The sequence below is a fragment of the Chaetodon auriga genome, chromosome 21 (genome assembly GCF_051107435.1).
Source record: "Chaetodon auriga isolate fChaAug3 chromosome 21, fChaAug3.hap1, whole genome shotgun sequence".
In the NCBI taxonomy this organism is placed as follows: domain Eukaryota; kingdom Metazoa; phylum Chordata; class Actinopteri; order Chaetodontiformes; family Chaetodontidae; genus Chaetodon; species Chaetodon auriga.
This window is the reverse complement of record NC_135094.1, coordinates 3,386,901-3,409,256: the sequence shown is the minus strand read 5'-3', so window position 1 is coordinate 3,409,256 and position 22,356 is coordinate 3,386,901. Positions and strand designations below refer to the sequence as shown.

General features: G+C 39.0%; 1 protein-coding gene across 1 annotated transcript in view; it reads right to left on the bottom strand.

The window, feature by feature from the left end:
- LOC143340104 (cadherin-12-like) overlaps positions 1–22,120 on the bottom strand; it is a 94,653-nt gene extending 72,533 nt beyond the window's left edge. Inside the window, exon 1 of the mRNA XM_076761721.1 lies at positions 21,779–22,120. The gene's annotated coding sequence lies outside the window, so the exon portion shown is untranslated. The remainder of the gene's footprint in view (positions 1–21,778) is intronic.
- Positions 22,121–22,356: the final 236 nt, after the last annotated feature.

Genomic DNA, 22,356 nt, shown 5'->3' with positions numbered 1-22,356 from the left:
CCATGGGTTGAAATTGAACTGGACCGCTGCTGAGGACTCAACCTCAATACATGGGAGGCATGCTCTACCAGGTGAGCTTCCAAGACACCTTTTCTGTTTGTACAAATACTGTGTCAAGAACTGTGCCTCGATGTACAGCAAGTGCTGCTGTGTATTCAGAGTTCAGCCTGACAAAAAAGAAAGCTAGACTCTTCAATGAAGGCTCAACCTGCAACAAAAAATTATCAGACAAATACAAGGTTTACACTTTGTGTAAAGAAATCCATAATAATTCAAAACGTTTTACCCAATGCTGATTTAAGATGTTGGATGTTTATATGAGACAGTGGATTTTAGCCTTTTTACAGTCTTTCTTGTTAACAAGCAGGCTTTCAGGTGGGATTTTTCAAAATGAATTCCAGCCACCTCCACAGTGCATTGTTTATGAAGAATGATCAATTTTATTTTGCGTGTGTTACCTGCCAGTCTGAACCTACTTTTTTTTTCTTTTCTTGCTGAATATTACACGCTCACGCCTGTTTACTTTCTTAAGACGCTAATGAAACAGTTTTTTGAGTTGTCACTAAGTTAAAACTGTCCTACGAAAGAATAACATTCGAAGTTAGACAGTATGCGACAGAATAAAATCCTTTGTGGGAGTTGAGTCTTGCTGGTACATTTTGTAATGCTGTGAAATTAAAATCTTTTTCATCTCCTCAAGACGGTTTGAATAGGACAGCTTTCAAAATATCTTGACATTTTCTTTTAAAACAAAGACAAGCGTCAAAGACCTAAGTAATGACAACTCAGTGGGTACTATCAGTACTTGCAGATGTACCTGATACAGACTGATGAGTGCAGGAGGGCTCTCTCAATTGAAGCTAATTATACATTTTACCATCTCTCCTGAGAAACTGGGCTGTCTGTGTGTGTTTTTGTAATTTGAAGGTGTATTTAATGTTTAATAACATTTGGGCATTTAGTGGCAACTCAGAACAGCTCAGGAATAATTCAGAAGTAGATGGAACAAGGATCACTACAAGGATACTACAAGAAAATACATGTTAGACTACTGCTACTAACTCAGAGTAAGTGGATGTTAGACAGCATATTTTTTTTATTGAACAAAAATGAAAACATAAGTATTTTAGGCTTGCCAGATGATGTTGGAGAGTGTGAGTGCAAGTGTGACTTTAGGGTAAGTGGGTTATGTAGTAGCAGGTAACAAGGGTGTAAGTGGAATTTTCTTGATAACACAATTACGAATGACAGGACACAGTTGCACCGCAGATATAGTGTAACACACTTGGAGGTGAATTGGCAATTGCCTTCAGCCAAAGCCTGAGGAACTCCAGATTATTCAGAGACAGAAAAGAAACATGCCAAATGGACTCTCGTCTCAGATGCACATCAATATCATGATATCAATATCATCAATAAATTCTGAGTTATAAGACTTGATTTTCTGGCATTATGCTGATGCTACATTTTTTTTAAAAGATGAATTACCGAAAAACATCACGTTCAGCTAATTTCATTATCTGCCTCTGTCCATGACAGATAAGTACAATTGGCATCATTGATTTTTGAATGTGCATGAACACATAAAGCACATTAACCTAATACAATGTCCCTCTTGGCCTTCAATAGACAGCATGATTATGTAGAGATTCACTTTTCTACGTCTGAGATTTTGAACATTACTGTAGCAGCAGATAACTACTTTACTATGCAGAGATTTAGTGGAGTAATGACACCCTGAGCAGAGAATGAAGTCATACTCCCTCAGTGTTCAGCTGAAGGCAACAGAAACCATCAGTCTTTAGCTACCTAAAACATATTCCTTGGTTGTCAAGTCCTGGTGGAATTAGTTATTTACAGTATGAACATTATTATGTTAAGTATCAAAGCAACCTGTAGAAACAGTGAATTAATAGACTAAATAAATGTCTGTCTGTCTCAACCTTTATCTCCGCAAATGTATTGATTTAGGATTTGTCAGCATTTGACAATATTCCAATAATCTATATTGGCATACCAATGTTGAGCTTTCATTTGGAAAGAGAAATGGGCTATTACAAACATTTTAATAATTTCTGATGATAATTTGTTTGAGAGCACATCTGCTGTAGTCCAATAAGCATTTAGAATAAATAATGAGAAAATTTTAACTCTGAGAAAGGTCTGCTTAATTATTTAATGCCTCAAATGGGCTCACTAGTCTACATCAAATGGATGAACATCAAAAGGAAGATAAGGAGATCACAATTATTCCACCACAGAACTTCCCATCCACTCAAAATTAAAGTCAGCTGAATGTGCTTAATTTTCTAGGTAGAAAACACTTTTTTTTCCCCACTCACACATTTCAGACTTTTTTTCTGTTATCAGTTTTCTATTTTCTTTGATAATATATATGTGTACAAAAACACACTCCTGGAAGCACATACAAAACAATAGTTTGCCGGTTACATAGTTACATGTTAAATAATGAAATACAGAACTTCAGAGAGTTTTCCAATAAATATTCATTATAATGAATATTGCGACTGCAAAGAGTAATGGAAATGATGCGCCAACCAGAAAACAGAAAAAAAAACACATGCAACAACAGGTAAACTGTGATAAGCTGTGGCTGTGTTTGACTCTGTCCATATTTTGACAGATTCACAGTAATCAAACTCCACAGGTATTGCTATTGTTGGACTACATCTGTTGCAGCAAATAATGACAAAGAAATAGAGTAACTGCAGGGAGTCCAGTATAATCCTGGCACAGGGAGCAGCACATTACCATTTAGATTTATTATACAGAACCAGTAATCAGTGTGTACATAGATTCAGTTTGTCTCTTAATTACCCTGTGTAACATATGACTAAACTATGGATGGGTGTTGCATGGATCAGATGTTACACTTTCTGTTGACCTCATGAGACTTTAGACTGCTTCTTTATTGATCCCAATTTGGATAATTATTTAATAGCCCGAAGGTTTGCAGAGATTGGATTACTGTCATTAAGGAAGAGCATAGAACAGATCGGTATACAAGCTGTCTAACGTCACTCTATCATCAGGATGTTCTCTTTTTGAGGAAACATTTTCTGCTTTGTTCTGCTTTGTTCTTTGAATGAGAGCTAGTTTGGTACCTCAAACACGATTACGTTGTGCTGTGGACAGCTACTGAGACTAAACACATTGAAAAACACTTTGAAGAGACAAAGGATTAACTAAAAGTTAAGCTAGCCAAAGCAGACAAGCTAGCTGTGACCACCAACTGCAAGACAGCTCTCTCGCCCTATCACATGCCCTCTCTCTCGCTCCTGATGCTGTGAATTAAGGGGTTTATTTCAACCAACTCGGAGTTGGTAGTGATTGTTGAAACATCCAAGATGGTTTTGGTGAGTTTTCTTACAGTTGAGTTTGACTGAAGTGTGTTTTATGATGATAGAATAACCGTTGCTCTCAATGCAGTCTGGCGGCTTTGTCAAGTGCGATATAGTAGCTGTTTCAGGATAAACAAAAAAGGATCTTGCTCTTTAACATAAAAGTATCTCTGAAGGGAGTGGTTAAAAACAAGCACTTTTAGTGGACATACATTTATGGTACGTTAACCCCCCGGAAGAATTTCATTGCAGCCCGTTTTGTGTCTGTTGGCTGAAGCATCCCAGCTCAATACTGGACCAATTTGACAAATTGTCCCCATTAGTCACTTAGACACAAAGACATGGGGAAATAGGGTCCATAAACACAGATATTTGACTGAAACTCTTCCCGTCTGTCTTCCAGGACATGACTGACTAAGATGAATAGTTCAGTGTGCTCCTGAGAGCAAGGTTAAGGTCAGGTTAATGGCTGTGAGGAGATAAAAAGCAAAATTAAAGTTAAAATGACTGGCGACACTACTGTAAACAACCAGTAGGTCTTGCAGACTTACTTTCTCACCCAACTTATCTAGTTTTAGTAGTTATACATTCATGCACCTGTATGATATATTGAACTGGCGTGACAAACATTTCACTACATTACATTTCAGTCTTCCCTCCAAACTCAGGTTTTCAGATAATTGTGTTTAACTTTCAAATAACGTGGTTGTTTAAGAGCTCCTGTTGCTCGCCCTATGTGACACTTATTAATACAAGCAAAGCAGAAACAGCAGGCAGTAGTACATTAAAAGAAAGAAAGAAAAAAACTTTCAAGGCAGAAAGGAGCTCCAGCATACATTACATACATTTACGAGCTTTTAATGAAAATAAACGTCACAGGCCAGTACAATGAGAACACAGTGTGTAGGTTTAACAGACAATTTTGATATAGTTTGGCAGATCTGAGCAGGATGGCATAACCAGTGATGAGCAATAATGGGCCAGTATCAGTTTGAAATATATTTGCTTGTCTTGCTCCAATAATGTGATTGAGAAAGAGATACATTTTCTGCTCTCAAAATTTTGATAGATTGTGTGGAAGTTACACTGTGGCTACTTAAACAAATGCCCCTTGAGTCTGCAAATCGATATTTCCCGTGGCTTAAAGTGTCAGAATGTCAGCACAACAAATTTGTGTCTGCGAGGAATCAAATGAAATCAACTCAAGATCTGTGTCTTACAGTGGTTTTGTTATTCCATAAGTGACAACAAGTCCTTTGTACCAATTTTCACTCCCCCCCCCCCCCCCCCCTTACCCTTTGAGCAGAGTTTCCCTTTCATTTTGAATCTGAGTCAAAGGAAATGGGAGACAGGAACAGTGCAATCCAAAGAGCCAAAAATAAGGAATACATTGCTTCAGGTTAGTTACATTTCACACTTGTCTACCTACTTTAGATGAGAATGTCTTTGCAGATAACGATAATAGATATTAGGTGTGCGAATGTTATTGTGCACTTAAACAACTTTTGTGGAGGTTAATATACAGGCTAACGCACTGAGATGAGGGCACCACACAGCAAAATGTTGGCATCATCATACTCCATTAACCACATCTCTGATCATTAATGGTAGGGTTCAAAATACACTCTTCTCCTGTTGTCCTGAGTGTCAGTAAACTGCTCCAACCCTGCTTGTTTTCCACTTTGGTACATTGATAAACAACAGTCTAAATGAAGTTTGATATCGAGAATACAAGATCATATCAGTGCGATCTGCATTGTACAATGTCAAATTCATGCAGTAAACTGTGTTATTCACAGGAAATATCATTGACACTTAATTGTGTGAATCTACTATGCTGGTGAAACTGAAGAGTCTACTCTTTTTTTCCTCCCCTAAAGAAATACTAATGTGATTGACAGTCTAAACTAGTGATTGCTCAATTGTTGTGCCGCTTTCTGTTTCACAATGATGCCCTTGTTTTGTCTTGTCATAAATCCATCGCACCCGTTCCTTTACGGTGGTGTGCTGTTGCCCCTCCCTAAAAGCCCAAATTCACTCTCAGCCAGGTTGTGGCATGTTTAGTTCGGCTCGAGCCAAGATGACGGAAAGAGGGCCTTTGGTCAACAAGAAAGGTTAAACTAATTCAGATGTTAGACAGGAAGATAACACATGGCGCACGGCAAGCACACGTACACACACATCCATACACAGGTAGCTTAAGCTGGGAGAGCAGGCAGGGATGGTTGTTTCACACTGTGACAGTCCCCAAATCTCTTACAAAGAAGTCAGAAAGAGAGCCTAAGCATATGACAGCTTGCAGCGCATGTATGGCTCTCTACAGTGATGACTGTGTGTGTAACGTGCCCAGAGCTGACAACAGTGCGTTGCTGGTTGCCGAGCACGTTCATGAGTTAGAGAATGAGTTAAGAGAAGAATCAGACGTATCACAGAGATGGAACCGGAAAAAAAGACACGGGGAAGCCCATTATGCTGCTGTACATACTACATTTTATTTATTCGTTTTTAAGTAATCATGTTGAATAATCATGATCTCAGCATTAATGAAAATCATCATGATAATGATTTTTGCCATAGTCGTGCAGCCCTACTGTAAACTAATTCTATATTTAATGTACACTTTGGTGTACTGGATTCATCATGTTAGGCCTTTTCTGTAATCTACACCACTGGATACTCAATAAGAGGTCCAGCATTTCACTAATTTCCAAAGATGACTGAGCGATTGCTATTAGCGTTGTGTTTAAACAATAAGGAAGCCATATCAACAATGATTAAAGATTTTACACACTGTTTCCTTTTCATCTCTCTAAACCATAGAAATATAGCTTACTAATTTAGGATTCCATATTTGGAAGGTAGCTAAACTATTTTAGGGTAGTTTACCTTTGGAAGAATAAGTCCCTCTTGCAAGGGTGATCAGAGTTTTGCATTGCCACTTGAGCAGGGCTGAAATCAGAGCTACGACTTGATAGGGCTCCATGTTTGAAAATTGCCAGGAGCCTGATAAGTTAATTTTACTTTTTAAGTGTGGTGTCCATTGTGCATCTGCCATAGTCCCCTTTGCTTTGTTGTATTTTTTTGTGGTCTGCTCCTATTAATCAGCCCTACTTTACCTTTTTTTTTTTTTTTTTTTTTTACCTCTTCTGTTGTCTTATTTGGCTGCCACATTATCAGAAAATCTGTCCACTTATTTGTCCAGCTGGAAGATTCTACCAAGGGAAATGAATAATTTGTTTCAATAATAACAGGAAATATGGCTGCTAGCAGAATCACCCATACCACACATAATTGTTGACACTGATTCAGATCTGTTTGTTTGGGTCAACTGGACAGCTGTCACTGTGGAACCATGCACTTCGCGTTGTCTAACGGTCTCACATTTAGCATGGTGGAGCAAAGAATAGTACAAATAGAAAAACAGATGAAGCTGTTTGAAGTAACATACATAAGACAGAGCTGAGTCACCCGCTTGTGCTGAATTGATGCTGACAGAAAAATTGATTTTTAAACCAGAGCTTTTTCTTTTTCTGAGCCACAAATGGATAAAAAGCACTGCTAAAACATATATAGTGTAAATGTGCTTTTAAAATACTCTTCTTTAGGCAATGGTACTTGGAGTTGAAGAGCACAAATCTGATTTACATTGATTTGTCCATCTTCTTACTATACTGTTTACTCATGTGAGCTATGTCTCATCTGAATGCAGGGAAGTCTACAACAGACAGAACGTCTTCTATTTTTAATATGGAAAATTAAATGCAAAATTTGAGGTTGAAGCTTGAACAAAAATATCATCCGAGCTGATTTCTCCTTTATTGCAGTTATGTCCTTGAAATGAAACCTCCAGACGAAGCACTCTGGACCTAATTTCATTAAACGCTAGATTTTGCCAAGTCGGTGAACCTAAAATGATGCAGTTGAACTCTCTGGTCTCCAGTCTCTGTCAAGGGGGGAAGGGTGGAAGTAACCTCAGACAGGTTACCGTGCTGTGGCCTCCAGTCAACCTCAACTCCTCCTCAACTTGCTCAATTTCAACCTTGCTTTTAACGTCTCCTCCATTTTCTCCTACATGTTGTCCATTTTCTGCTCAACCGTGCTGCAAAATAAAACTAGAAAGAGAGACAAAAACAAATATTTTTTTCATGGTGTTATGGGTTATTAGGCACACAGTCACATTAAGCTGAGCCTCATTATCAGGGCAAAGATAAACTCAGAAGGCATTAGGGTTGGAACGCACTGATGTATAGCTATGATCATCACGTTGGATATGCTAATGTATCTCTGTTTTCTGTGTGTGTGTGTGTGTGCGTGCGTGCGTGCGTGCGCTACCCTAATGGTCATGTTCACCAGCATGTGCATCTGTGAACAGTGTGCATGAATGTATATGCCTGTGAGACTGAGGAGTAGAACGGTGGGCAGTTTTAATGTAAGAGGACTGACAAAACAAAGCAGTAAATGTTTCCTCAAAGCATTTCATTGACGTTGCAAATGTTATAAACTCAGTGGTCCAATCATATAATGTCAAAAGTAATGGGCCATTATGCACATTGTGCACACTGGAAATTTAGCGAAATAATTATCTAATTAATTAATGCAGATCAAAAGAGTAGAGAGAAGAGAATGTGTTTAGGACTTTGCCTTAGGCAGCCCTCAGTGACCACAGTTACGTGATATAAACGATACGCCTCATGGAATCTCATCTTCCTCCCCTTTAGCAATCAGCATTGCAAGCTATTGATGTTTGCAGCAATGCACTCAGTGTTGCTTGGTGATATTACTTTCAGATAAGTGGCAGCAAAAAAGGTCCACTTTAACCTGTGATACCTTTTGTGCAAATAGGAGAGGCGCCACTTTGAGAGTCAGTGACTTTGAGGTGGATGTTCTATGGGATTATCGTTTTGAAACGGTTGTGATCTCATTTATTTGCCACTTCCACTGCCTGCTGTCATCTGGCTCTGATTACTGAAAACAATGTGATGCACGAAGCTGACAGAGACCATTAGAATGAGCAGGGGTGATGCGCATTCAATTAAAAGGGAACTATTGTTTTTGTTTTTTTCAGCACACTGTTGTATACTGCCCATATGTCTAATGCTTATAAAATATGTTCTCAGTTTCAGATAAGTAAATAACAAGCTACAACAGTTGTATTTATTTATTGTCTGATAACCTATCCCTTTGAGAGTTTTCCATCTCAGAGCACAGTTTGACTGCCTTCCCCTTCCTGAGAGTCCTTTTTCCAGCTGTCAAGCCCCCATCTCAAATCACAGACAATCTAAAGGACCCTCAACCAAGCTTCAATATTGAAGTGGAGTGGTCTGACCTCAACGGCATTCAGAAAGCTTCTGAAGCACCAGTGTTTTTCAGCACTTAATTAAAGTGACACGAGCAGTATTCCCAAAGTGTTTAATCAAAGCATTCTTGAAGGTGTGACAGTCTCTTTATTTGACTGAAGTGGACGACTGCTTTTTCTGTACTTTTTCTGTCACTCCAGTTTTCAGTGCAGACCAATGACACAATATGTAATTTGCAGTTCTAAAAGGCATTTGCTCTTGCTACCTACATCGCCTACTTTGGAATTAAACAAATAAGGTAAATTGGCAGAGTTAGTCTGAGTACTCACAATTAAAAATGAATTGGCAGTCAGATCCAGTTGGTGGTGTTTGGGAAAATTAATTTCCATTGTTTATTGATTAATATTTGGGAGTTGTGAAGGCTACTTTGTTACAAAGGGCCCATCAGCATTCGTAATCAAGCATCACAGTTCAACATTATTAGCCTCAAGCAGTGCTGGTATAATCAGTCAGCCAGGTAATATTAAAAGGTGGGCTCTTTCAGGCTCTCAAGTGACATAACTGCCTTAATCACACAGTTATCACGCAAGAGGCCAGAGGGAGAGAGAATAATGAGAAAGCAATATCCTAGATTAAGAATTAGTCTTTTCTGCAATGGCTCCATCTCACTGGGTCAATGGTGCATAATGGTATAGCATACAAAATTGGGGAGAAGAAGGTTTGAGGACAGTGGACTGAGGTTTCATGACTCACACTGATGGAAGCAGAATGGAAACTAAAATTTGTCTCGTCCACCAAGTGGAAAAGCAAAGACTACAGGAGTTAATGTTTTGTCTGCTTTTCAAAGCAGCTGTTTCCTTTGTCTGGTGGTCTGTCTGTGCAGCTTTATTTCCTAAGTGTTAAAAGCTGTATTTGTTGCCTGTATGTGTTTGTTGCATAGTGAAATTGAGAAAAGGTGACAGCCACTCCTTAGAAAATAATTGCAGATATGTCAGACAGCAGAAACACCTGTATTTAACAGTCAAACATATTGATTGTTGAATTTGAGATTGCAAAATATTTGCAGGAATGCGTTAATTACATTTTAAAAATGGAAACACCTCTCACACACTGTACTGGATGAGTTTTAGAGAGGATTATTCTGTATATCAGATAGTATGCAATTTCTTTGGTCTGTGTGGCAACAACACTGGCCCTGAAAGTCCCACAGGGAGGAACTTCTCGCTCGCTCTCTCTCCATTTGTACTTTATTCTTTTCAAGCTGTATTGAAATATTGAATAGATGGAGTCTAATGCTGACAATGGCTGTAAAAGGCTTATGAATAACTTCACATTCTGCATTTTTTCTCCTCTGCGTACATTATTCAGTTCCAGTTAGCAAGTAAACTTTGAAAAGCTTTTGCCATGTATTTAACTGGAGCAGGTTCATGTGAATTCCTTAAAAAGAGGAAAATCTTCCCCAGAAAATAGAAGTTGTTTATCCATAAGTCTATGAGCTGAAATGAATTTAAGACCTTTTCTATAAAGGTTTTTTTTTAAGCCATCCTTTATTGTAGGCAGTAAAATATGCAGAGGTAATCTGATAGTCATGAAACAGGGAAAAATCATTTTCACCTTCTTGTTTCAGGTAATACCAGTTGCATTACTCTAACATCAACCCCCATCTCCCCGAGTGTAATGTTAAATAACAGGTAATCTTTAATGTTAATAATGTTCATAATCTAAGATTTTAATCACATTAAGTTGGATTCAGAGTGGAATCGAGTGTTGGTAATATGCACCAACATGTACAAGGATAGTATTTTGGTATGTTATTAGAATCCCTCCATAAAATACTGGAAATAGATAAAGTATAATGGACTGTTCCATCTCAGTAACAGTCTGCTATATAAGTGAAAATGAGTGGATTCTGAACTGAGGAAAAAATTGATTACGTGTTGATGAGCAGCTAATGCAAGACATCATCTGTCTGATGTGACAACACTGTTTTTTTTCCAGCAGCTTCAAGCCTCAAATCATGATTTCCCCAGAGCAACTGTTAATTATGTAATTCATGCCCATGTGATAACAGAACATCCATGTGTTGCTTGAATGAGTCACATGTCCCTGTTATATGTTTTTTATTTTCTTTTACATGGTGATCATGCATGATTAATTTACATACATACAGCATAATCACTAACCTTTCCTTATTAGCTCGGTCTGAAAATATCTGTACAACACAGTGCTGTGTATGGTCTTCTGTGTACAGTGAGTACTGTGTGGAGGAAGACGAAATGTACCACATGACAGAATGCATTAACTATCAGAAGAGTTCTGCATAATTAAACAGGAAGCATTGCTTTCTTCAGATAGTTTGGTCAGTTTGGTTTTGAATGACTTAAAAATAACTTTGCTTATGCTGAAAGTTTTGATGCACTATAAAAGCATATGCACACCTACAGTTTCACGTATGCATTACAGTTCTTCGACCACAAGTATCATTATGGAGCATTTTTTTTTTTTTTTTTTTTTTTTTTTTTTACATGTTGGGATGCATAAACGTGGTTGTCATGATTCACGTTTCAGACTTCTAAGAAAAATCACTTTACAAATGTTTTATTAGGGAGGAAATACCTTCATTTTGTGCAACTTTGTGGTAGAACATTTTTGTGAGAAACATTGAATGCAAATGTAACTTTTATTTGTTTAGAACTTTTATTTGTGTGTATGTGAACAAGTTTAATTGTGGCACAAATTGTAATTATGTTGAATTATTGGTGCAAAAACAATGTGACATGCTACACCCACATTCGTCAAACTTTCATTCATCTAAAGTGAGTGATGGCATGTGTGGCGTAGTGCAGGTTAGTTAAGTTGTTACCAAAATTGGAATTTGGTTCTCAGATCAGGAGATCTAAAAGCACATTTTTCCATCTGATCCGTTTGGATCAAACCTCCCACGCATACGGCTAATTAAGGGAAGGAATGAACCCTTGACACATTTTTAAACAACACCATGCAGCTTATGTCACTGCAGGTTATTGAATCAGAACTTATCCAATTTAAAGTTAAGATGTTTCCCAAAACATAACACTGAGTGAGTTATGGCTCTATACAAGAAAGCTGATAGATCTGTCAGACAATCAGAGATGGGGCTGGTAGAGGGTTGGCTTGCACAACAGTACATTGTTGTTTATGCTCTACACAGTGAAGTCAGAGGACCCTTGCTCATCAGCAGAACTCAGCAGGCTAGGTCACAGCTGTCAAATACAGAGCCGCAAGCCTTTGGGGGTTTTCCTTGAATTTTGCTTCCATTGACTCACTGTTCTTCTCAGACGAAGAAAAGTAAAACTGAACCTTCGGAAGTTTAGTATGAACTAGGGTTGAGTCGCAATACGTTTATATGGTTACCCCCTTGAAAAATGCAACAATGTCTGTATCATTACGGTCATGAAAAAATCCTGCTGCACAATGTGTGCATATACATAACAAGTGCCTTAAGAGTATTTGTCCAGCACCACTGTCTGTGTGGTTGAAGATGCTATGAAAGTGATTTTAGTAAACAATGTAATTTGTCAAAAAGTAATGTCAAAAAAGACGATCATATCATAATTGAGCTGTCATGTGACAGCTTCTCCTCAGAAGGGAGAATATGAAAAAAAACAGATGGCAAATGCAAGCAAATTGGTCCCCCCAAAAAATGCAACTGCTGCAGTGTGGCAGCATTTTGAAAGGAGACAAAGATCCCTCTTATCTGGAACTCAAATGTCAGCTGCTTTCCACTGATGTCGAGGGTGGCCCGGAAATACTTGTGCATCTGCCACAAGGTCACGATCAGAGCGGGTGTTCAGCGCTGCAGGCAAAATTGGAAATATGCTTGTTTTTCTGGCAGAAAAAACCTGGAATAGGCTTAAAGAATAGTGTAATGTTGCTGTGTGTTGGACACACTTTTATGCCCATTTTTGTTTTTGTTATTTGATAAGCCTTCTCGAAGTTATAAGCTGTGCTTTTAATTTAATTTAGTTGTACTGGATTGTAGCCATAGACAATGTGTTGCTAATTTCGTACTGTTTGGTTGACAAATGCCTGAGAATTGTCCTGACGCTAATCTTTTTTTTACCTCAAGCTACCTGTTGTAGTTGCACTCAAGTTCTTTATTCGTTGTTAATAGACATTGTTAAATGTTAAAAACATTTGCTATTCCATTTATGATGTTGTTCAGAAAATGAAGCTGGCAGTGAAAATAACAATAGTAGCAATTGCAATTATTTCTATAGCACCTTTCATATCAAGAAATGCAGCTCAAAGTGCTTTACAACAAAGAAATGACATGCACGGATTGCTTAACATAAGAATAGACATAAAATGACCATTAAAACATGTTAAAAACAGTAATGTAACATAAGAATGAAAGTAACAGTTGAAGTGCACTCTAGACACCTTGTGGCAGGAAATGGTATAGCAGAGAGTGGCGGCTCCCCTAAAGTCGTCCAGTGTGATTTCTTATCAGATGGTAATGCCCATATACCTCAGGAATATTAGAGGAAAGTTTAACAGTGTCAATATGTTGACACCGCCCAACACGAGTAAGAACAGTGATCACACCTGTGTTCATATGTCCACTTTCAAACCATTTAGAACTCAGTAAAACAACTGATCCAAACAGCATGTGACCTCCAGCCTTCAGAGCATGTGCATTAATACTTAGACATGCAGATATTTACTTGGGTCAATGCACAGATGTCTGCAGTCTAATATGCTTTGTGCCAGGCAGTGTTAATTTTTCTAATAAGAACTACCTCAAACGACTGAAACCATATTTGGGACAAAATGATCTTTTATGTGCTTGAAGTTTTTATTTATTTATTTTTTTATTTATCTTATCTTAAAACAGTCATTTCTTTGAGCCCAAGCACTACGAGTCTATAATACTGCATCACATGAAATACTAGCTGATTCTGTGGGAGTTTGTGGAGGTGACATTCAGTGTCAAATGTTCAATGCACTTATTTAAGGACAAATTGTTTGGTCAATCTGGCACTGCATAAAAACGGGATAATTTTAGATATGGGAAACAATAGCTGGTGCAGCACCTGTGCAAGCACCATCATCTGCCTGGGCTAACACCTGCATGCTGACGCCCCAAGTATGCAGATACAAAAGCACACAAACACAAATGTCCACACAATACAGTCATCTAGTTTTATATGTCAACCACAAGTTTCACATCCAGCATTCACTACTACTGCCATATCATGGCCTGCAACAAACACAGGCATGACATGTGTCATTCCATTGACTTCAACAGATTCGTAACACCTTTTGTCCCATCCATTTTTTGGTTCTATTCAGTTCCATATTGTGGTCCTGGCACCAAATACGCCAACCAGTTTAGTTTTTGTTCAAGGCAAGAGGGACTGTTTGATGCTGTTGCCACATTTTCATCTCTGTGTTGAAAGAACCAAAGCATTTGATTGTCAAAATCCAGGCTCTCTCAATTCCGATCCGCTCCTTTTCAAATATTGTTCTCTCCGTATTTTCTATGAAGCACACTGAAAACATATTTGTCAGTTCACAGTAACACTGCCTTCTTGTAATTTTGAATCAACTCAGAACAATTGGAATTTTCTGGCCAAAAATATGGTCATATTTGTAATTGTTTGTTGTTTTTTCTTCTCACATAGTTCTTAAATGGTAAGGTTATTTAAATGTATTCAAGCCCACAATAAATAAGAATTTATCTGTATTTTTTCATATGTAAGTCACGTGACTTGTTTGTTTTTAGGTATGGATTAGCCATGATGTCTTCCTCTTAAACTTTTCACATTAACAATTAAAAAGACACTTGACTCTTGTTGTCTCTTAAATCTTAAAGTCACAACTTGAAAACTCACAACTCACTGTGGCCTCTATTTACAGGTAAACACAATACATTAACCCCCCGAATCTTCACACCACCGCCCACCCCCGGCCCCTGGCCCTCATTTCTTCTCCCTCTCACACAACATCCTATTCATCACAGGCACTTCACACACTGAGGAAAGTAGCCTACGATCACGCTGACCTTGAGGAAGTCTCGCTCATACGAAGACTCACCCAGGCCGAGATCTAGGGTCTGTCAAGATGATTTCTTATTCTATTTAATGGAAGAAGTGCAATGCTTTATCACTCCGCAGGTTCATGGTTTATATAAGGCATAAGGGCCAACCCTGTTTGAAATGGTAAGCTGTTAAGTAAAAAGACCCAGTACACAAAAAAAGATGTCCTTAAGAGTCACAATGATTTAGGTGCAGGGGGTGGGGGTGAATGGGTAATTTTATGTTAAATTGGCACTCTTCTGAATAGTAAACTAAGAAACAGATGACAATGTCCTCCTATCTCCTCAATGTCCTCAATGACATTTCCACTAAGGCATTTGTTGGAAGATAAGCATGAATGAACACAGGGGAAGTGTTTCTTTGTCCTTATGCTCTCATCTAAGACCACAGTTCAGAGTAACAGTGTGGATTGTTAAGCTCCAACAAACTTTTTTGATTGGTTTGGAATTTCTGCTTCTTCAGTGCAGTGTAGTGCGTTGTTCCAAGAGCTGTCATTTTATGCCAAACTCACCAGATTTTGCTGCAGCCTGTCTCCGACACTTCCCATCTCTCCTGTCATATAAAACCTGCTGGCCTATCTAACTACATCTGCAAACGCTCTCTGCTGTCCATAGCTCAAAGAAGATTGTATTAAATTTCAACTTCTAAATGAACAATGACGTTTATCGCAAATTCATAGTTCAGTATTATTAAATGAATCAGTAAAAAGACAAAGTTCCTTGGTATGTTTAACATACTTCAGTGTAGCTTTGGTCACAGAGCGGAACCTCCATCATGGCAGTGGGTGACATGACTGACAGTCTAGCCCCAGAATATACTCAGACGAACATGATGACAATTTAAATGAACAAGCTGATATTTCATGTGAAGGTACAACTGCGTTTTGCAGTTAGCTCCCATCCTCCCATATCAAAGTGCTGCCTGCTGCTGTGCTAGCTCAGCCTGTGTTCTACTTCAGTAAGTTATGATGTAATTTTCCTCTCTGCCATGATAACGATAAGAGGAGGAGATACCAGAAGGTGCAAGGTCTATGGGTAAATATTTAAAATTAAATTTCAGCACCCACACGAGTCATTCTGTGCACACAGACTTTGAATTACCCCTCAGATATTGTAAATCATACGTAGCAGTTTCCTATATCCATTTTTGCTCTGTCAGTTTGTATTCTAACTGTAATTTTATGGAGTTTTCCTTCCTCTTAAAATGTCTGTATTGAGTAGGTTACCTTCTACAGTATGCACTGCAGTATCCAAGACTGAAATGATACATGAATTTGGTGTAAGATACTGTGATAGAATTACCGAACAGATGGGAAGTAGACTAAAACATTGATGCTGCGCTGGTTGCATTCAAAGTAGTCTGTGTGCTAGGGAGGATAAGTTGCTCAAGTGTGTTAAGCAAAATGTGAAATGTTATACTTTGTGAGAGGTACTTCACAGGAAGGTGGTGTCTGCTGCACTGGGAAATGATGTGATTTAAGGAGCAAATTTTCTTTTAATGAAATGAAGATGAGTTTTGACGTGGATGAATAAAAGTGAAAATTTTATGTGGCATACAGTAGAGGACAGAATTAATTGCAGAGGATTCTTGAAAAGGGAAAAAGGGAAATGCTGTCGCTACATTTACCAGCTTGAGACCTCTTACATGTGGGCAACACAGCTATTTATTTTTACTTCAGATGTTTTACATCACATACTCAAGAAAAATATATTTGTGGCATTAATGTGTTGTAAGATGTCACACTATGGTGTCAAGTTAACCATACCTTACTGCGTCAATGTCATTATCAGGTTGTATTGCAATAATGACCTGAAATTTTTGCTGGTTCTAGATTTTCAAATGTGATAGTTTGCTTTTTTTTCATGGTAAACACGAGTACCTTTGGGTCTTGGACTTTTGGTTGGTAAAAGTTAGCAATTTGAGGAGGTCACCTTGGTCTCTTGGAATTTGTGATTTGTGTATTTTTCACTGACGTCTTGAAACTAATCAGATGAATTTCAAAATAATAGGTTTGTGATATCCATTATAACATCCATATTAGTGCATCTTAGTGGTCATTTTTATTGGAACCAAAGGAAAACTGACCGATGCCACAGATTAACACCCTTACTCAAGTGAAAATAAACATGGAGGACTTTTATTGATCCCTCAAAGCCAATATCTTTAAAAATGGTATGCTAATAGCATTGAAGTCATCAGCAAGATTTAATCAATTCACTAGAATGGAGTATTCCAGATCTATTTCCACCTCACACTTTCCTGCAGGAGTGCTACAGCACTGCTCAGCCCCTATAATGAAAGGCCCCCCAGCACCCTCTCTAGAAATCATTACAATCTCCCTCTACCTCTAGGGTCAGTAAACTAATAGTCATTCACCTGTGTGACAGGAAATCTTTCCCAAGTTGCCATTGGGGGCCGGCGAGGTTGTGTTTAAGGTTATAGAGTCAAGTCCAGCCACAGATGGCTGCTTATTGTTTGGATGGATCCTGATGATTAAATGTGTGTCAGATCGAAAGCATTTCATCACAAATGCAAAGGATTACATATATAACCAGCTAATTGCCTGTCTTTTCTGATGCTGGCAACCACTGAAAACCTGTTATTCAGTGCTTGCCAAATGTGGAGACACAACAGAGAACAACTTTATAAATAGTAGAGTAAAGGCATTGGCAAGGAAACACCCTCCATCATCCACTTGTACGTGTGCCTGTGCATGGCCTCCAGTGATTTTTATGACCACGACCGTTCATGCCCACTGTTTACTGAGAATATGTGGTGGATTTCTCAAAGGGATGGCACAAATATATTCAAAGGCACAAAGGCCCTAGGGTATCTTCGGGCTATTGTTAGACTTTTAAGACTTTCTTCTACAGTAAAACTTGTATGAAAGAAAGTTCATAAATAATGTACTCTAAAAAAGAAGAGACAATAAACTGACCTCACTGTGGAGTTTCCTCAAAACATCTTCAAAGAAAATATTTTTGAATGGAAATGAATTTAAGTGGAATTGTAACAAATCTAAGAAAAACAGCTCAATAGTGTCAATGATGTTTCAAAGACTTGTTTTCCTTGACTTAAGCTGTGGCCATCGTCATGATCAGTATTCAGACTTTCACTGCCTTTTGTCTCACATAGCACACCACACTGAGCTCACTGTTTTGTACATTCATATGGCAAAACAGTTGTGTCCTCAATATAAAATGGTGTCTTCAGGTAACCGCATCCTTCCCTCCTTTCTATTTTCACCACTACTTCAAACAACATGTGTATACCACAGGGAAGGATATATTTGTTTGCTTTCCAGAAAAAGCCTGAGCATCACCAGGCTGCAGAAACTGTGCAGTTTTACCTATGTGGAGTATTTCTACACACAGAGAGGAAGAAACACCATTTCCAAAAAGCTGACAAACGAACACACACAAATCTATATAAATAATTGCTAAATGGAGTGAAGAGGAGTTGCCCATCATTCAGAGCAGAAGCGTGCACAATATCTCCTAGAGATTGAAAGTCATCCATCACTGCAAGACTTTAATTTGAGATGTTTAGGACTCTTGCTGATGATTGTCTGAGAGCTGGGGAGAGCCCTGTCTTAGAGGTCTGCAGGGGTCTTTGCAGAATTTAGCTCACTGTGGGAGAAATTGTTGCCTGACACAGTTCGTACACACAGCAAGTACAATAGTTTCATCTGAGATTGGCCTTGAGACTGCAAACAGAACAACCAAATCCACTATCTGATTAGCATTCAGATGCTTTAAAGCGTGCAAGCAAGTTTCTGACAGTTAGCTTATTACATCTTATGGTGCTACAGAGATGCACACTGACAGACACACTTTCATGCTGTGTCTCTCTCTCTCTCTTTCTCTCTCTCACACACACAGGCACACACATAGATTCACGTATGCACACTCAGACACACGTCATTTAGAGCGGAATGATGTCAAAATGAGTGCATTGAGTGGGGGCGGAGATTGAAGAGCCCAAGGTAAAGGGAGTCTGGAGACTCCAAATAATCTCAAGTATTGATTCCATTTAAGACCAAGCCTCTTGATGGACACTTACTTCAAAACGCAGTGATAGGTGGCATATCCGAATGACTGATCACTGTAGTTCTGCTTACGGTAAAGGCTGTGGACCATCCATAAATAACAGCTCAGCCTAATCAAACAGTGCAGCAGATGCGACGATATGATGACAGCTTAGTGGACATGAGCTTTAATTTACCACAAAGCACTCAGTCTTTCCATCACATTTACATGGACACAGTCAGAGCAGAGAAACGCATGAAGAGCGGGCTGACTGTACATTCACCCTGACAAGTGCTCTTGCTGTGGCAGATAACTGTCAGGCCATGAAGGCAATTGATAGTATTTGTGATGTATAATTGATAGCATGTTTGTTTTGGCCATAATCAATTTCTTCTGGTCCTACCTGAACATGTAAAACACTTAGGGTAGATACGCTTGATGAGCTAAAACTGAACTGAAATGATATCATTCACATTGGTCGCTTACAGTGAGCCACACACAATCACAAAGCAAATTCATAATTCTCACATTTTTATCTGTTCTGTGGTGGTATGATGAGGTGTCTTGAGTTAAATGAATCACAAATCGTAAAAACTAATCAAACTTGATTGCAGAGTGATATAATTAAATGTGTTAGTTAAAGAACTGCACACACTCAGATGATTTCATTGAAACAAGAATTCATACTTGATTAAATCTCTGTAAATTGAAGTCTGTGTTTGTCAGTGTGAAACAAGCTGATCTGATGTAACACTATTCAGTATAATACAGTATGATAGGATGCAGCCTCCTGTCCTTGTCGTAAGGTTTCACCTATCAAGGGCAGCACTCGAAGTGTACTGCATTTGTTATAGTAAGCAAATTACAGAAACCTGACGTTCCATCCAGGGAATGAAATTAGCACCTGCCACCTGCAAATTCAGGGTCAATGTTTTTTTAAACAGGCAATTCTTGGGAAGAGTCAGGGATTAATGTTACGCGATATATTCCCTGAGTCTGTTGTCAGATACCGCTAAATCAGTGTTTACATTTCTGAACCACTCTACGCAGATTTCAGAAGTGGCCGACAAAAAAAAAAACAAAACAAAAATGAGTGGCCAGTAGAAATGTTGCCACAGTGGCCGATGAGATTAAAACGTATTTTCACACCGATTATAAAAGTTAGTCAAAAGATACGTCACAAAACATTCTCTTCTCCTTAATTCTGTCTCTAAATGTGTGAATTCTTTTGTCATGATATGCACCTGAGCCAAGTCGTGTCACTTTCATCACTTAATAAACCACAAGTATATTGCGTGTCTCTTCATTTATCCCTTCTAATGCAGTTATAATACCTGAGTGGTTGGTGGCTGCATGCCCTGAATGCTCATTTTCTGCACAGTAGCCTCTGTGTACTCAAAGGGTCCAGCTCCTCTTTTCCTCTGGAAGTGGACTCCTTGGAGCGTAATTTGATTATTCCAAAGCAGGTGTTTTCGGTTGAATGCTGATAAGAAGACTCAGTGCCTCTGACAGTAAAGTGAGTTACATTAGATGTGCTTAAAGTAGTGGAAGGCAAGAGCTTATTTTTTTATCTAATCTGTAAAAGAAGATGGGATTGACTTTGAAAACCTGTGCACGAATCCACAGGGCATTTCTTCAGTCAGACTGAAATATTGTTACGCACATACTGAGAATGATAAGTGAGCAATCTGCGTTATTTCTGGTGTAATAATAGTGATGTACATTCGTTCAAAAGTCCACAAAGTGGCAATAGCCATTAAATTTTGTCTGTCTTTGTCCATGTGGCTGCCAGATGCTCAGACTGTAGATGCATTCAATGCAGCATAGTACTTGAGATAATTTTGCCTTGAATGATTTGAAGAGATGCAGAGTTGATGGTATAACAACTTGCAGTGGGACTGCTTATGTAACAATCAAATGTATAAGTTCACAGCAGATGTAGCTCAGCATCGCTCAAGGGTACATTTCTGTGTTTTGTGTCCTTATATTTCCTTTCGGGCTCATCCGAATAAGCATCTGCTACTGCGGAATGAGGGCAAGGTTGCATCTGTGATCCCATGTTTCTCAGCAAATCAGACTCTGTCAAGCCTCTTTGATATCCTCTCAGATTGTTCTCTCTAATCCCTTTCCACACCCCAAGAATGGTCTTAACCCACTAATAATATTGCTCATATACACTGTGTGCAAACAAAAGGAATAATCTCATGCCTGTGATTGAGCCATCAGACCCCATGTGCTCTGATTCTCAACTGAAAACAGTTTTATTAGCACAGCGCTGTGTACACAGATACTAAACTGTCTGCCATTTAAGCTGAATACATATGGTTGTCCTTGAGGCTGTCATTTCCATATAGAATAGACTATTAATTTGTATAATTCCCCTTTTCTTAGTAATCATTATAAACAGCAATGAAATGTAGTTAAAGGTTTGTAAGTGTGGTGGCTTATTTGTGCACAGCTTAGATCAACTTGCCAAAACCACTTGACGTGCCATGGTGTGATAATCAGCGTTGAACACTCGCCAACACAGAGTTGAAAAGCTACATAGCCTTTCATATGCAGATGAATTAAAATTACTCAGACCTACAAATGAGGTCAGCACACAGAGTTGCCTGACACGTGAACCAATCTGCTTTAATTGACACTTACTGAATTCTCATTTCATTCTATAAGCCATGACACAACTGCATAAGTGTCTGCGGTCCTCTGACTTGAACAGCAACTCCTTTGGTTGAAACATTGTCAAGGGCACATCTGAAGCACATTTCATCACACTTAACCAGCTGTTAGAAAGAAGTGACTCAACTGTGTTTGCTAAGGGAACGATACCAATAACATAATCGAACAAAACACCATCTGTTATCTGAACCTCTGTCAACAAACCATAAAATGTCCATTAACTGCACAAACCAGGTAACGGTGGAGTTGCTGAAAATCAGTTTAAAATCTATAAAGGTGTAAACTTGAGTACATGCTAGATGGCTACAGGCAGAAAGAGAAGATAGACTTACCTCCAGTGGGACACTTAAGAGCAGAGACGAAGCCAGTTTAATCCAAATATTCACTGAATCAAACTGTCCTCCCACCTCTTAGCAAGAGCAGACTCTCTCCTTTGCTGCTTTTACTCCTGTTAATTCCCTCTCTCACCCTCTTTGATGCCTTTCTTTCATTATCCCGCTCGCTGTGTACAGTTTGAGCCCACGCTGGAACAGAACGGATGCTTGTGAGTGTATGCGCTGCGCGAGTTAACAGAGACAACAGCTTCAGGATTGCTGGAGAATACACGGGAACGTGTCCGTGCAGCTACAGAATGACGACTGAGATAGAGGGAGCGAGGGAGCGAGCGGTGAAGTGAGAGAAAGAAGCTTGTGTGTGTGCATGCATCAGAGGGTAAGAAGAGGAAGTGTGTGTGAAGAGAGAGAGTGAGGAATAGAGCATGTGAGAGAGGTTTGTGAGCGCTGCTGGCTCAGTAGAGAGCCACAGTCGTCGTGATTGCATTGGCGTAAGGCAGTACGCCCCCCCCCCCCCCCCCCCCTGCCCCCCCCACCTTGTCAGGTCCCCTGAGCATTGGGGATCTTCATCATCAAGC